This window comes from Physeter macrocephalus, chromosome 21, assembly GCF_002837175.3.
Source record: "Physeter macrocephalus isolate SW-GA chromosome 21, ASM283717v5, whole genome shotgun sequence".
NCBI classification, from domain to species: Eukaryota; Metazoa; Chordata; class Mammalia; order Artiodactyla; family Physeteridae; genus Physeter; species Physeter macrocephalus.
In genome coordinates, this window is record NC_041234.1 from 61,121,145 (window position 1) to 61,135,954 (window position 14,810).

Genomic DNA, 14,810 nt, shown 5'->3' on the forward strand with positions numbered 1-14,810 from the left:
AACACAAACAAGGAAACAGACAAACACACACACACACACAAAAGAAACAAAAACAGAGCCAGATAAATCAAATAGCAAGAGTCCAGACAAACCAAAGAACCCAAGAACAAAATCAAAGAATTAAGAAGAAAGCTGACAAAAACACAAAACCAAAGCAGAGTGCCAACTGAAGGATGAAGCAAAGTAACAAAACAAACTAACAAAAATGATATTTTAAAAAGAGAAAAAGGGCTTCCCTGGTGGCGCAGTGGTTGAGAGTCCGCCTGCCAACGCAGGCGACACAGGTTCGTGCCACGGTCCAGGAAGATCCCACATGCCACAGAGAGGCTAGGCCTGTGAGCCATGGCTGCTGAGCCTGCACCTCCGGAGCCTGCGCTCCACAATGGGAGAGGCCACAACAGTGAGAGGCCCGTGTACCACAAAAAAATAAAAAGAGAAAAAGAGAAAGGGGAAAGAAAACGGAACAACAGAAAAGCAATGTAGAAACAAATATAAAAAAAATAAAATAGAAAATATATTAAAGAAAAAAAAAGGGACAAACAAAACCCCAGAGAAATGGTAAAAGCAAAATCAAACAAACAGAAACAAGGAAACACACACACATAAATAAACAAAAGCAGGGCCAAATACAACAAAAAGCAAGAGAACAACCAGACAAATAGAAGAACTCAAGAATGAAATCAAACAATTAGGATTAAAACTAACAAAAACACATAACCTAAAAACAAAACCAAAGCAGTGTGCCAGCCAACTGAAGAATAAAGCAAGGAAACAGAACAAACCGATAAAAATAATGTTTAAAAATAATAATAAAATAAAAAGGGAAAAATAGGACAACAGAAAAGTAGAAACGGAAATATATTTTTAAAAAGAAACATTAAAGAAAAAGAGGAAAAGAAGGGAAAGAACACAACAAAAGCAAAGTAAAAATAGAAATATATTAAAAAATAAAAATGTTATAAAACACAGAGATCCCAAAAGACTAAAAAAAAGAAACAACAAACAAAAACAGAAAAAGAAACCAAAAAATAAAGCTAGAACCAACAACAGAAGGAATCTAAACATAATAAAATTAATAGTAATAATTATGTTTCCCTGGGGTCTCCACCGTAATTGTCCTTGCACATGCTGTGAACCACAACCCAAGAGGCTCTCCTCTGCCTCTGGGCTGGTCTCTGGACCTGCTGTGGGCCCTGTGGGTACAACTCTGACTCTGATCTGGCCCAATTCCTGTGTGCACTTGCTCCCAAATTCCACAGCTGCCAGAGCTAGACCATTTTCATTTGTGGGAACACTCACTGTCTACTCAGATATTCCTTAGATGCAGGATCTACCTAGCTGATTGCGGGGATTTAATCTGCAGCTTGTACAGCTAATGGAAAGATTTTCAGTCTTCTTCCTTAGTCACCCCATCCCTGAGTTTCAGCTTTGGTTTTATCCCCACCTCTACGTGTGGTCCACCCACAGGTGTCTGGTCCTGAGGCTGCCTTGGTGGTCTTGGGTCAGCCCTGGGAGGACCAGGCACAGAGGTGGTATGACTGCTTGGATCACAGGAGCCCTGGCGGCACCAAATGTGCAGCGAAGCCAGCAGCTACAGTCAAAAGAGATATGGCCCTAGTGAGGGCCTTTTCTGGCACCCAGCGTAAGATGTATGAGGGCCAGCCCTGGCCAGGGTTTTTCTGGCACCCGGCAGCAGGTGTGTGAGGGCCAGCCCTGAGAGGGCTTTTTTTTTTATTACCCTGCAGCCAGTGCGTGAGGGCCAGCTCTGAGGGGTTTTTTTTATTGCTCAGCAGCCAGTGCACAGGAGCCATCCCTGAGCAGGCTTATTTTATTGTCATTGGCAGGTGCTGGCATATGGGGAGAGAGAGGCTACAATAGTGGCTCCTCCCCTTGCGTGTGACTCAGCAATAGCGCCCTGCTTCTATGGTAGTCTGGTCTTCCTCCATAGGCATTCCCTGCTGTGGATTTCCTCCCTCCTGTCTCCTCAGTCCGTCTCCACACAGCCAACAGCAGTTCTCGCTCTGAGCCTGTTCTCCAATCCCCACGCACCAACTCCCAGCCCCCTTGCACACCTGTGAACACATGTCCCAGTCTGGGGTACTTAGGACCGTGGTATGGACCATCTGTATTTCTTACTCTGTCCTGTCTGCCACAGATCGGCTGCATCACCCTCTTCCAACAGCCTCAAATGCTTCCCTTCTGTCCCAATTGATTTCCCCGTCAGAGAGGAGGTTTCCTCAAATTCAGGAATCTCTCTGCTTCAGCTCCCCAACCCCAGGGTGCTGGTCCCATCCCACATCCTCTCTCCTCCTCCCTTCTTTTTTCCGTCCTGCCCAGTTATGAAGGGATCTTTATAGTCCTTTCGTCCAAGGTCTTCTGCTAGTTTTCAGCTGGTGTTCCATGAGAATTGTTGCATCTATAGATGTAGTCCTGCTGCACCCGTGGAGAGAGATGAACTCCACATCCACCTACTCTACCACCATCTTGAATCTCCTCTCCTAATGTTCTTAACCTCAAAAAGTTGGAGTGTCCAAAGGGCTCATTTCTTGGACCTCTTTTCTGATGTTCTGGAAGACTTCATGTGGTCTCATAGTTTTAAATGCCATATATAGGCTAGGAACGTAAAATTTATAAACCAGCACAGGCTACTCCTGTGCTGAGCTCTAGATTCACATTTCTAACTGCTTACTCAATATTTGTATTCAGATGTCTAGTTAGCAATTCAAATATAACACATCCAAAACTTAACACTTCATTTGGCTTCTCCCAAACATGATTCTACACTTTCCCCTATCTCAGTAAATGTCAACTCCACTCTTCTAGTTTCTCAAGTTAGAGAGTCTCACTCACACGACATATTGAGTCCATTTAGGAAATCTTGTCCATTCTACCTTAAGAAGTTATCCAGAATCCAATACCTTTTCACCACCTCCACTGCTACTGCCCTAATAAAAGCCATCAGCATCTCCCTCCTGGGGTACTGCAATAGCCTCCTAACTGCTCTCCCTACTTCCATGCTTGTTTCCCTATACTCTCTTCTCCCCAGAGCCAAGAGTAATCTTTTAAAAAACATAACATCATGTCACTCCTCTGCTCAAAAGTGTCCAGAGACTTTTCATCTCTTAGAATAAGGAGAAAAATTTTGCCATGGCCCTATGTGGCCTGGCCTTCCATTGTTTTCTGATCATGCCTCCTACCACTCTCATTCTACCCACCATCAGCATATCTTGCCAACTCTGTTCTAGCCATATTGGCCATTTTATGGCTCCTCAGACATGCCTAAGTTCTATTACACTTGCTGCCTGCTCTTCCTGTAACGCATTTCCCTCAAATATCTACAGGGCTCACACCTTCACCTCCTTCAGTTCTTTGCTCAAATATAGAAGGCTTTCCCTGGCCACCCTATTTAAAACTACAAATCACCCAAACACTCCATATGCCCCTCCTTCCTGATTTATTTTTTTTGCATAGCACTTACCACCTTCTGACATGTCATTTAGTTTATTGTCTCTCTCACCCAACTTGAATGTTAGGTCCATGTTGGCAGACATTTTTATCTGTTTTGTTCACTGATGTGTGCCCTGTATCAACAAGAAATTTGTTAAATGAATGACTAATTTTTTTCATTTTAATACTTTATCAGGTGATACACAGTTTATGCCTGACCCCAAGCTCATGGATCACGGGCAGTCCCATCCAGAAGATGTAGATATGTACAGCACTAGAAGCTGAAATAGTCTGCATAGAGAACTACAAGATATGTGAAGTTGCAAATAACGATGAAAAAAATCATGTAATGGGTAACTGTGATGCACGGAGTATAATTTAAACTAAGTTTTTCCCATACATCTTCTACTGTACAGTTAGACAAATCACATAAGTGATAAAAACACAAATTGGATACAATCCGAACAATATTAAATGATCAATGAGGAGGCAGAGGTAGAAGTATTAGGATGCATTTGGTGATTTTTAAGGGTATTTATAAAAAAGTAAAAATAAATATATGGGATCAACATGAGAAGATGGTGGAAGACTAAGACGCAGAGATCACCTTCCTCCCCACAGATACATCAGAAATATATCTACACGTGGAACTGCTCCTATAGAAAACCCACTGAATGCTGACAGAAGACCTCAGACCTACCAAAAGGCAAGAAACTCCCAACGTACCTTGGTAGGTCAAAAGAAAACAGAATAAACAGAGACAAAAGAATAGGGAAGGGACCCGCACCAGTGGGAGGGAGCTGTGAAGGAGGAAAGGTTTCCACACACTAGAAGCCCCTTCACAGGTGGAGACTGCAGGTGGCAGAGGGGGAAGCTTCAGAGCCATGGAGGAGAGCTCAGTAACATGCTGCGAAGGGCAAAGCGGAGAGATTCCCACACAGAGGATCGGTGCTGACCAGCACTCACCAGCCCGAGAAGCTTGTCTGCTCACCCGCTGGGATGGGCAGGGGCTGGGAGCTGAGGCTCGGACTTCAGTTGGATGCCAGGATAGGACTGGGGTTGGCAGCGTGAACACAGCCTAAATGGGTTAGTGCACCACAGCTAGCCGGTAGGGAGTCCGGGAGAAGTCTGGAGCTGCCGAAGAGGCAAGAGAGTTTTTCCTCCCTCTTTGCTTCCTGGTGCGCGAGGAGAGGGGATTAAGCGTGCCACTTAAAGGAGCTCCAGAAACGGGCATGAGCCATGGCTATCAGTGCATACCCCAGAGATGGGCATGATATGCTAAGGCTGCTGCTGCTGCCACCAAGAAGCCTGTGTGCAAGCACAGGTCACTCTCCACACCTCCCCCCCCGGGAGCCTGTGCAGCCCGCCACTGCCAGGGTCTCGATATCCAGGGACAACTTCCCCAGGAGAATGGATGGCGCGCCTCAGGCTCGTGCAGCATCATGCCGGCCTCTGCCGCTACAGGCTCGCCCTGCGTCCGAACCCCTTCCCCCCCCCGGCCTGAGTGAGCGAGAGCCCCGGAATCAGCCGCTCCTTTAACCCCGTCCTATCTGAGCAAAGAGCAGATTCCCTCAGGCCACCTACACACAGAGGCGGGGCCAGATCCAAAGCTGAATCCCAGGAGCTGTGTGAACAAAGAAGACAAAGGGAAATCTGTCCCAACAGCCTCAGAAGCAGTGGTTTAAAGCTCCACGGTCAATTTGATGTACCCTGCATCTGTGGAATACCTGAATAGACAACGAATCATCCCAAATTGAGGAGGTGGACTTTGGAAGCAAGATATATTATATTTGTCCCCTTTTTCAGAGTGTGTATGTGTATGCTTCTGTGTGAGATTTTTGTCTATAGCTTTGCTTTCACCATTTGTCCTAGGGTTCTGACAGTCCTTTTTTTTTTTTTTTTTTTACTTTTTAAAATTTTTCTTCTTAATTTTTTATTTTAATTATTATATTTTATCGTACTCTTTCTTTCTTTCCTTCTTTTTTTCTTTCTTTCTTTCTTTCTTTCTCTCTTTCTTTCTTTCTATTTTTTCTCCCTTTTATTCTGAGCCGTGTGGATTAAAAGCTCTTGGTACTCCAGCCAGGCGTCAGGGCTGTGCGTCTGAGGTGGGAGAACCAACTTCAGGACAGTGGTCCACAAGAGACCTCCCACCTCCACATAATATCAAATGGTGAAAATCCCCCTGAGATCTCCATCTCAACACCAAGACCCAGCTTCACTCAACGACCAGCAAGCTAGAGTGCTGGACACCATATGCCAAACAACTGGCAAGACAGGAACACAGCCCCATCCATTAGCAGAGACGCTGCCTAAAATCATAAGGTTACAGACACCCCAAAACACACCACCAGACGTGGACCTGCCCACCAGAAAGACAAGATCCAGCCTCATCCACCAGAACACAGGCACTAGTCCCCTCAGCCAGGAAACCTACTCAACCCACTGAACCAACCTTAGCCACTGGGAACAGACACCAAAAACAACGTGAATTATTAACCTACAGCCTGTGAAAAGTAGACCCCAAACACAGTAAGATAAGCAAAATGAGAAGACAGAAAAACACAGAGAAGATAAAGGAGCAAGGTAATATCCCACCAGACCTAAAAAATGAAGAGGAAATAGGCAGTCTACCTGAAAAAGAATTCAGAGTAATGATAGTAAAGATGATCCAAAATCTTGGAAATAGAAGAGAGAAAATGCAAGAAACATTTAACAAGGACCTAGAAGGACTAAAAGGAAGCAAGCAATGATGAACAACACAATAAATGAAATTAAAAATACTCTAGATGGGATCAGTAGCAGAATAAGTGAGGCAGAAGAACGGATAAGTGACCTGAAAGTTAAAATAGTGGAAATAACTACTGCAGAGCAGAATAAAGAAAAAAGAATGAAAAGAACTGAGGACAGTCTCAGAGACCTCAGGGACAACGATAAACGCACCAACATTCAAATTATAGGGGTCCCAGAAGAAGAAGAGGAAAACAAAGGGACTGAGAAAATATTTGAAGAGATTATAGTTGAAAACTTCCCTAATATAGGAAAGGAAATAGTCAATCAAGTCCAGGAAGCACAGAGAGTCCCATACAGGATAAACCCAAGGATAAACACGCCAAGACACATAATAATCAAACTGTCAAAAATTAAATACAAAGAAAACATATTAAAAGCGGCAAGGGAAAAACAACAAATAACACACAAAGGAATCCCCATAAGGTTAACATCGGATCTTTCAGCAGAAACTCTCCAAGCCAGAAGGGAGTGGCAGGACATATTTAAAGTGATGAAGGAAAAAAACCTACAACCAAGATTACTCTACCCAGTAAGGATCTCATTCAGATTTGATGGAGAAATTAAAACCTTTTCAGACAAGCAAAAGCTGAGAGAGTTCAGCACCACCAAACCAGCTTTACAACAAATGCTAAAGGAACTTCTCTAGGCAAAAAACACAAGAGAAGGAAAAGACCTACAAGAGCAAACAGGAAAAAAGTAAATGGTAATAGGAACATACATACCGATAATAACCTTAAATGTAAATGGATTAAATGCTCACACCAAAAGACACAGACTGTCCGAATGGATACAAAAACAAGACCCGTATATATGCTGTCTACAATAGACCCACTTCAGACCTAAGGACACATACAGACTGAAAGTGAGGGGATGGAAAAAGATACTCCATGCAAACGGAAATCAGAAGAAAGCTGTAGTAGCAATTCTCATATCAGACAAAATAGACTTTAAAATAAAGACTGTTGCAAGAGACAGAGAAGGACACTACATAATGATCAAGGGATCAATCCATGAACAAGATGAAGAGGAAATAGTAATTATAAATATTTATGCACCCAATATAGGAGCACCTCATTACATAAGGCAAATACTAACAGCCATAAAAGGAAATCGACAGTAACAATCATGGTAGGGGACTTTAAGACCCCACTTTCACCAATGCACAGATCATCCAAAATGAAAATAAATAAGGAAACACAAGTTTTAAATGATACATTAAAGAAGATGGACTTAATTGATATTTATAGGACATTCCATCCAAAAACAACAGAATACACATTTTTCTCAAGTGCTCATGGAACATTCTCCAGGATAGATCATATCTTGGGTCACAAATCTAGCCCTTGGTAAATTTAAGAAAATTGAAATCGTATCAAGTAAGCTTTAAATGATACATTACACAAGATGGACTTAATTGATATTTATAGGACATTCCATCCAAAAACAACAGAATACACATTTTTCTCAAGTGCTCATGGAACATTCTCGAGGATAGATCATATATTGGGTCACAAATCTAGCCTTGGTAAATTTAAGAAAATTGAAATCGTATCAAGTATCTTTCCCGTCCACAACGCTATGAGACTAGACATCATTTACAGGAAAAGATCTGTAAAAAATACCAACACATGGAGGCTAAACAACACACTACTTAATAACGAAGTGATCACTGAAGAAATCGAAGAGGAAATCAAAAAATACCTAGAAACAAATGGCAATGGAGACACAACGACCCAAAACCTATGGGATGCAACAAAAGCAGTTCTAAGAGGGAAGTTTATACCAATACAATCCTACATTAAGAAACAGGAAACATCTCGAACCAAAAACCTAACCTTGCACCTAAAGCAATTAGAGAAAGAACAAAAAAACCAACATTTAGCAGAAAGAAAGAAATCATAAAGAGGAGATCAGAAATAAATGAAGTAAACGATAGCAAAGATCAATAAAACTAAAATTGGTTCTTTGAGAAGATAAACAAAATTGATCAACCATTAGCCAGACTCATCAAGAAAAAAAGGGAGAAGACTCAAATCAATAGAATTAGAAATGAAAAAGGAGAAGTAACGACTGACACTGCAGAAATACAAAAGATTATGAGAGATTACAAGCAACTCTATGCCAATAAAATGGACAACCTGGAAGAAATGGACAAATTCTTAGAAATACAGAACCTGCCGAGACTGAACCAGGAAGATATAGAAAATATGAATAGACCAATCACAAGCACTGAAATTGAAACTGTGATTAAAAATCTTCCAACAAACAAAAGCCCAGGACCAGATGGCTTCACAGGCGAATTCTATCAAACATTTAGAGAAGAACTAACATTTATCCTTCTCAAACTCATCCAAAAGATAGCAGAGGGGGGAACACTCACAAACTCATTCTATAAGGCCACTGTCAACCTGATACCAAAACCAGACAAAGATGTCACAAAGAAAGAAAACTACAGGCCAGTATAACTGATGAACATAGATGCAAAAATCCTCAACAAAATACTAGCAAACAGAATCCAACAGCACATTAAAAGGATCATACACCATGATCAAGTGGGGTTTATCCCAGGAATGCAAGGATTCTTCAATATACGCAAATCAATCAACGTGACACACCATATCAACAAACTGAAGGAGAAAAAACATATGATCATCTCAATAGATGCAGAGAAAGCTTTTGACAAAATTCAACACCCATATATGATAAAAACCCTGCACCATATCATCTAACTGAAGGAGGAAAACCATATGATCATCTCAATAGATGCAGAGAAAGCTTTTGAAAATATTCAACACCCATTTATGATAAAAACCCTGCAGACGGTAGGCACAGAGAGAACTTTCCTCAACATAATAAAGGTCATATATGACAAACCCACAGCCAACATCGTCCTCAATGGTGAAAAACTGAAACCGTTTCCACTAAGATCAAGAACAAAACAAGGTTGCCCAGTATCACCACTCTTATTCAACACAGTTTTGGAAGTTTTAGCCACAGCAATCATAGAAGAAAAAGAAATGAAAGGAATCCAAATCAGAAAAGAAGAAGTAAAACTGTCACTGTTTGCAGATGACATGATACTATACATAGAGAATCCTAAAGATGCTACCAGAAAACTACTAGAGCTAATCAGTGAATTTGGTAAAGTAGCAGGATACAAAATTAATGCACAGAAATCTCTGGCATTCTTATACACTAATGATGAAAAATCTGAGAGTGAAATTAAGAAAACACTCCCATTTACCACTGCAACAAAAAGAATAAAATATCTAGGAATAAACCTACCTAAGGAGACAAAAGACCTGTATGCAGAAAATTATAAGTCACTGATGAAAGAAATTATAGATGAAACAAATAGATGGAGAGATATACCATGTTCTTGGATGGGAAGAATCAACATTGTGAAAATGACTCTACTACTTCAAAGCAATCTACAGCTTCAGTGCAATCCCTATCAAACTACCACTGGCATTTCTTACAGAAATAGAACAAAAAAGTTCACAATTTGTATGGAAACACAAAAGACCCCGAATAGCCAAAGCAATCTTGAGAATGAAAAATGGAGCTGGAGGAATCAGGCTCCTTGACTTAAGATAATACTACAAAGCTACAGTAATCAAGACAGTATGGTACTGGCACAAAAACAGAAATATAGATCAGTGGAATCGGATAGAAATGCCAGAGATAAACCCACACACATATGGTCACCTTATCTTTGATAAAGGAGGCAAGAATATACAGTGGAGAAAAGACAGCCTCTTCAATAAGTGGTGCTGGGAAAACTGGACAGGTACATGTAAAAGTATGAAATTAGAACACTCCCTAACACCATACACAAAAATAAACTCAAAATGGATTAAAGACCTAAATGTAAGGCCAGACACTAACAAACCATAAACAAGACCAAAGGAGAACTCTCGGAATGGGAGAAAATAGTTGCAAATGAAGCAACTGGCAAAGGATTAATCTACAAAATTTACAAGCAACTCAGGCAGCTCAATATGAAAAGAACAACCTAATCCAAAAATGGGCAGAAGACCTAAATAGACATTTCTCCAAAGAAGATATACAGATTGCCAACAAACATCATTAATCAGAGAAATGCTAATCAAAACTACAATTCGATATCATCTCACACCAGTCAGAATGGCCATCATCAAAAAATCTAGAAACAATAAATGCTGGAGAGAGTGTGGAGAAAAGGGGACACTCTTGCACTGTTGGTGGGAATGTAAGTTGATACAGCCACTATGGAGAACAGTGTGGAGGTTCCTTAAAAAACTACAAATAGAGCTACCATACGACCCAGCAATCTCACTACTGGGCATATACCCTGAGAAAACCAGAATTCAAAAAGAGTCATGTACCACAATGTTCATTGCAGCTCTATTTACAATAGCCAGGACATGGAAGCAACCTAAGTGTCCATCAAGAGATGAATGGGTAAAGAAGATGTGGCACATATATACAATGGAATATTACTCAGCCATAAAAAGAAACGAAATTTAGTTATTAGTAGTGCGGTGGATCGACCTAGAGTCTCTCATATAGTGTGAAGTAAGTCAGAAAAAGAAATAGCGTATGCTACCACATATATATGGAATCTAAAAGAAAAAAAAAGGTTCTGAAGAACGTAGTGGCAGGACAGGAATAAAGATGCCGAGGTAGATAATGGACTTGAAGACACGGGGAGGGAGAAGGGTAAGCTGGGATGGAGTGAGAGAGTAGCATTGACATATATACACTCCCAAATGTAAAATAGGTAGCTAGTGGGAAGCGGCTGCATGGATATGTATAACTGATTCACTTTGTTGTAAAGCAGAAACTAACACCATTGTAACACAATTATACTCCAATAAAGATGTTAAAAATAAAATAAAAATATGAACACTGATGAGACTAAAATCTGAAAAAATATGTATGTGTGTATATAATTATATATACATATGCACATACATATTTTCTTTAGCTTTTATGAATTAATGTCATCTCAGTTAGAATTGTGTGTGGAAGGATGTGTTCCCTCCCCCTCTGTTTTTCGTTTTTTTTGTGTGTGTGTGGTATGCGGGCCTTCCTCTGTTGTGGCCTCTCCTGTTGCGGAGCACAGGCTCCAGACGCGCAGGCCCAGCGGCCATGGCTCACGGGCCCAGCCGCTCCGCAGCATGTGGGATCCTCCTGGACCGGGGCGCGAACCCGGTTCCCCTGCATCGGCAGGCGGACGTGCAACCACTGCACCACCAGGGAAACCCCCCCCTCTGTTTTTCATTTCCCAGAGCTGGAATAAAATATCCATATTTTATGACACTTGGACTTGGCTTTGTCTCCGTTTTATTAACTCTTCTTAAATGTCCCAAAATTCCTCTATTTGAGAGGAACATATGCTACATGGGACCCCCAATGCTGCTTAGCATTCCTTCTACTGGTTCCTGGGTGGTGTCCTATTCTGTTTTCCAGGAGAGGCATTGCAGACCTTTTATTCTTAACCCTCCTATATCTGCCATTGATGACTGTGTCTCCTATTACATAGAGAAAAAAATAAGTTATTAGACATAGTTTTTCCCAACTTCTTCCCATGTACCTTCAAGACTTTCCTCTTTGCAGCTATGCATCCCCCTTTTCTAAAGCTAATGCTTCTATTTGTGTTCCTGATCTCTTCCTTTCCTATCTTTTCCAGTACCATATTCCATCCCATTTAATCTTCAGTCTTTGATTTCTCTCTTCATTCATTTCATTTCCTCAGTCTCTAAATAGCTTCAGATCTTCTTTATCCAAAGACAACAGTAACAAAAACCTTTCCCCAGCTCTGCCTCTTCCTCTTGAGCTCTCTTTTTTTTCTTTTTCTTATGATTTTCTGACTTCATAAAACAGTAATTAATGTCACTTTCTTACTTCCTCACTTTCAGTTCCTCTCTAACTTGTGACACCTTGGCCTCTATACCTACTTGAATATTCTGTAATGTTTGACTCTTGACCACTCCCTCCTGAAATTTAGTCCTCCCTTTGGTGTCATTCCTGCTCCTCTTGTTATTCTTCATTCTTCTCTTCCTCTGAATCTCTTAAATGCTGAGGCTCCTCAGGTTGCATTTCTAGTCTTTTCTCATTCTGTGCTCTCCCATTTCCATTCAACATACTTTACTGACTTCAGCCACCATTTATATGTCCTTATTTTTTTTTCCAGCTCCTGTATTTCTCCAGAAGTGTATACCTATCTTTCTAATTATTTGTTAGTAATATCCACCTTATATCCCATAGATATCCTCAATGTCAATAGACTTAAAACTAAATTGTCTCTACATCTCTCTCATTTCTGTGTTTCTCAAATCTTTTCTACCTTCTCTAATCCTTGCTCTCATTCAAGTCTTCATCACTTTCCTGGATTATTATAGTACCCTCTGGTTAATCTGCCTGCTATCAATCTTTTTGTCACTTAACAATGCATTCTGCTTATAAGTAACAGTAAACCAGCTAACTGTAGCTTAAATAAGTGAGAGTCTATTTAAAGTCTGGGAATTGGTCAGTACAGGGTTGGTATAGTGGCTCATTGGTATCATCAAGGATCTAGACATTTTCTCTTTCCACTCTGCTCTTTAGCATGTTGATTTGTCACCTCATGATCACAAAATGGCTCCTATACCTCTGGGGAACACATACACATTCAGAGTAGGAAGAAGGGTTACGGAAACTGTACCAGATGCTTCTGCCCCCCTTTTATCAGAGAAGTAAGTGCTTTCTCAAAACCCTTATCAAAAGACTTATGTCTATATCTTGACCAGAATTTGTCATGTAAGCCACACTTAGCTCAAGGAAGATTGGCAAATCACATTTTTGTCTATGGAGAAAAAAGGCAAGGGGTAAGGGATTTGGAATGGGTGTTGAGTTTAAGCTAACACACAGTGTCTGCCACCCTGTTCTTCTAACCCATCTGTCATATTATTATGACATAGTTATCTTTCTAACAACTGTTATGGGTAGTTGTCTTCCTGAAGTCTTCAGTGGCTAACCATTGCCTACAGAATCAAATCAAGACCACTTAGTATGACATACAAGTCCCTTCATATATGATCCCAACTAAACTTTAATCCTTCCTTCCCTCTCCCCACCAACCCTACTGCCAATGTATGTTATATTTTATCTATAACTTACCACTTGGTTCTTGAACATGCTTTACTATTTTATTTCTCTTTTTCTCTGCCTGTGTTGGAGTTTCCTCTTAGGATTTTTTCTGTCTCATCCTGCTTCATTCCAACTTCCTACTCATCCTTCAAACCCATCCTTTCTCAGTTCTCCAAGGTAGGATTTAGATGCTCTCTCCTGTATATTCCCTTACATTTGGTATTTATAGCTGTGATAGCCCATACAATTTATTATAAAACTAAAACTAGGTATTTTTTCACTTACAAGGCTCCTTGTGGGTATGACTGAATCATATTTGTGTCGCTTTTATGCCCATGAATACCTGGTATGTAGTAGAAGCACACATGTTCTACCATGCTAGTTGTAACATAGAAGCTTACATTCTACTAGAAAGGATAGAAACATACACGAATACAGTGTTCTATGTAGTATCTTCCCTAAGATAGGTACTACAAAAGAACTATGGACGCTCAGAGATGGAATGTAGTTCTGAGATGAAGTTAAGGAGGCAGTGGTCCTTGATCTGCTCAAGGTGGGGAAGCAGTTCACTTGCTAGTTTTTCATAGGCAAGCTTTTTGAAATTTAGCTTCAGTATTTTAAATAATTTTTTTTACCTCAGATCTGTTTATGATCAAATGCACTGATATTTCATCAAATCCAAGAAAAAAGTCCTGCTAGGTCACCTTATCTTTGATAAAGGAGGCAAGACTATACAGTGGAGAAAAGACAGCCTCTTCAATAAGTGGTGCTGGAAAAACTAGACAGGTACATGTAAAAGTATGAAATTAGAACACTCCCTGATACCATACACAAAAATAAACTCAAAATGGATTAAAGATCTAAATGTAAGGCCAGACACTATCAAACTCTTAGAGGAAAATATAGGCAGAACACTCTGTGACATAAATCACAGCAAGATCCTTTTTGACCCACCTCCTAGAGAAATGGAAATAAACACAAAAATAAATGGGACCTAATGAAACTTAAAAGCTTTTGCACAGCAAAGGAAACCATAAATAAGACCAAAAGACAACCCTCAAAATGGGAGAAAATATTTGCAAATGAAGCAACTGACAAAGGATTAATCTCCAAAACATACAAGCAGCTCATGCAGCTCAATATCAAAATAACACACAACCCAATCCAAAAATGGGCAGAAGACCTAATTAAACATTTCTCCAAAGAAGATATACAGATTGTCAATAAACACATGAAAGAATGCTCAACATCATTAATCATTAGAGAAATGCTAATCAAAACTACAATGAGATATCACCTCACACCGGTCAGAATGGCCATCATCAAAAAATCTAGAAACAATAAATGCTGGAAAGGGTGTGCAGAAAAGGGAACCCTCTTGCACTGTTGGTGGGAATGTAAATTGATACAGCCACTATGGAGAACAGTATGAAGGTTCCTTAAGAAACTAAAAATAGAAC

The 14,810-nt window shown here is 40.4% G+C and overlaps 1 protein-coding gene across 2 annotated transcripts in view; it reads left to right on the forward strand.

Moving 5' to 3' along the window:
* The window catches only part of APOOL (apolipoprotein O like), a 171,094-nt gene that overhangs the window by 115,740 nt on the left and 40,544 nt on the right, over positions 1-14,810 (forward strand). The window contains exon 10 of one of the 2 annotated variants that reach the window (XM_055081500.1): positions 3,644-7,607. The exons of the other annotated variant lie outside the window; for it this stretch is intronic. The gene's annotated coding sequence lies outside the window, so the exon portion shown is untranslated. Of the gene's footprint in view, positions 1-3,643; positions 7,608-14,810 lie in introns of those variants that run through there. 2 annotated transcript variants of the gene reach the window in all.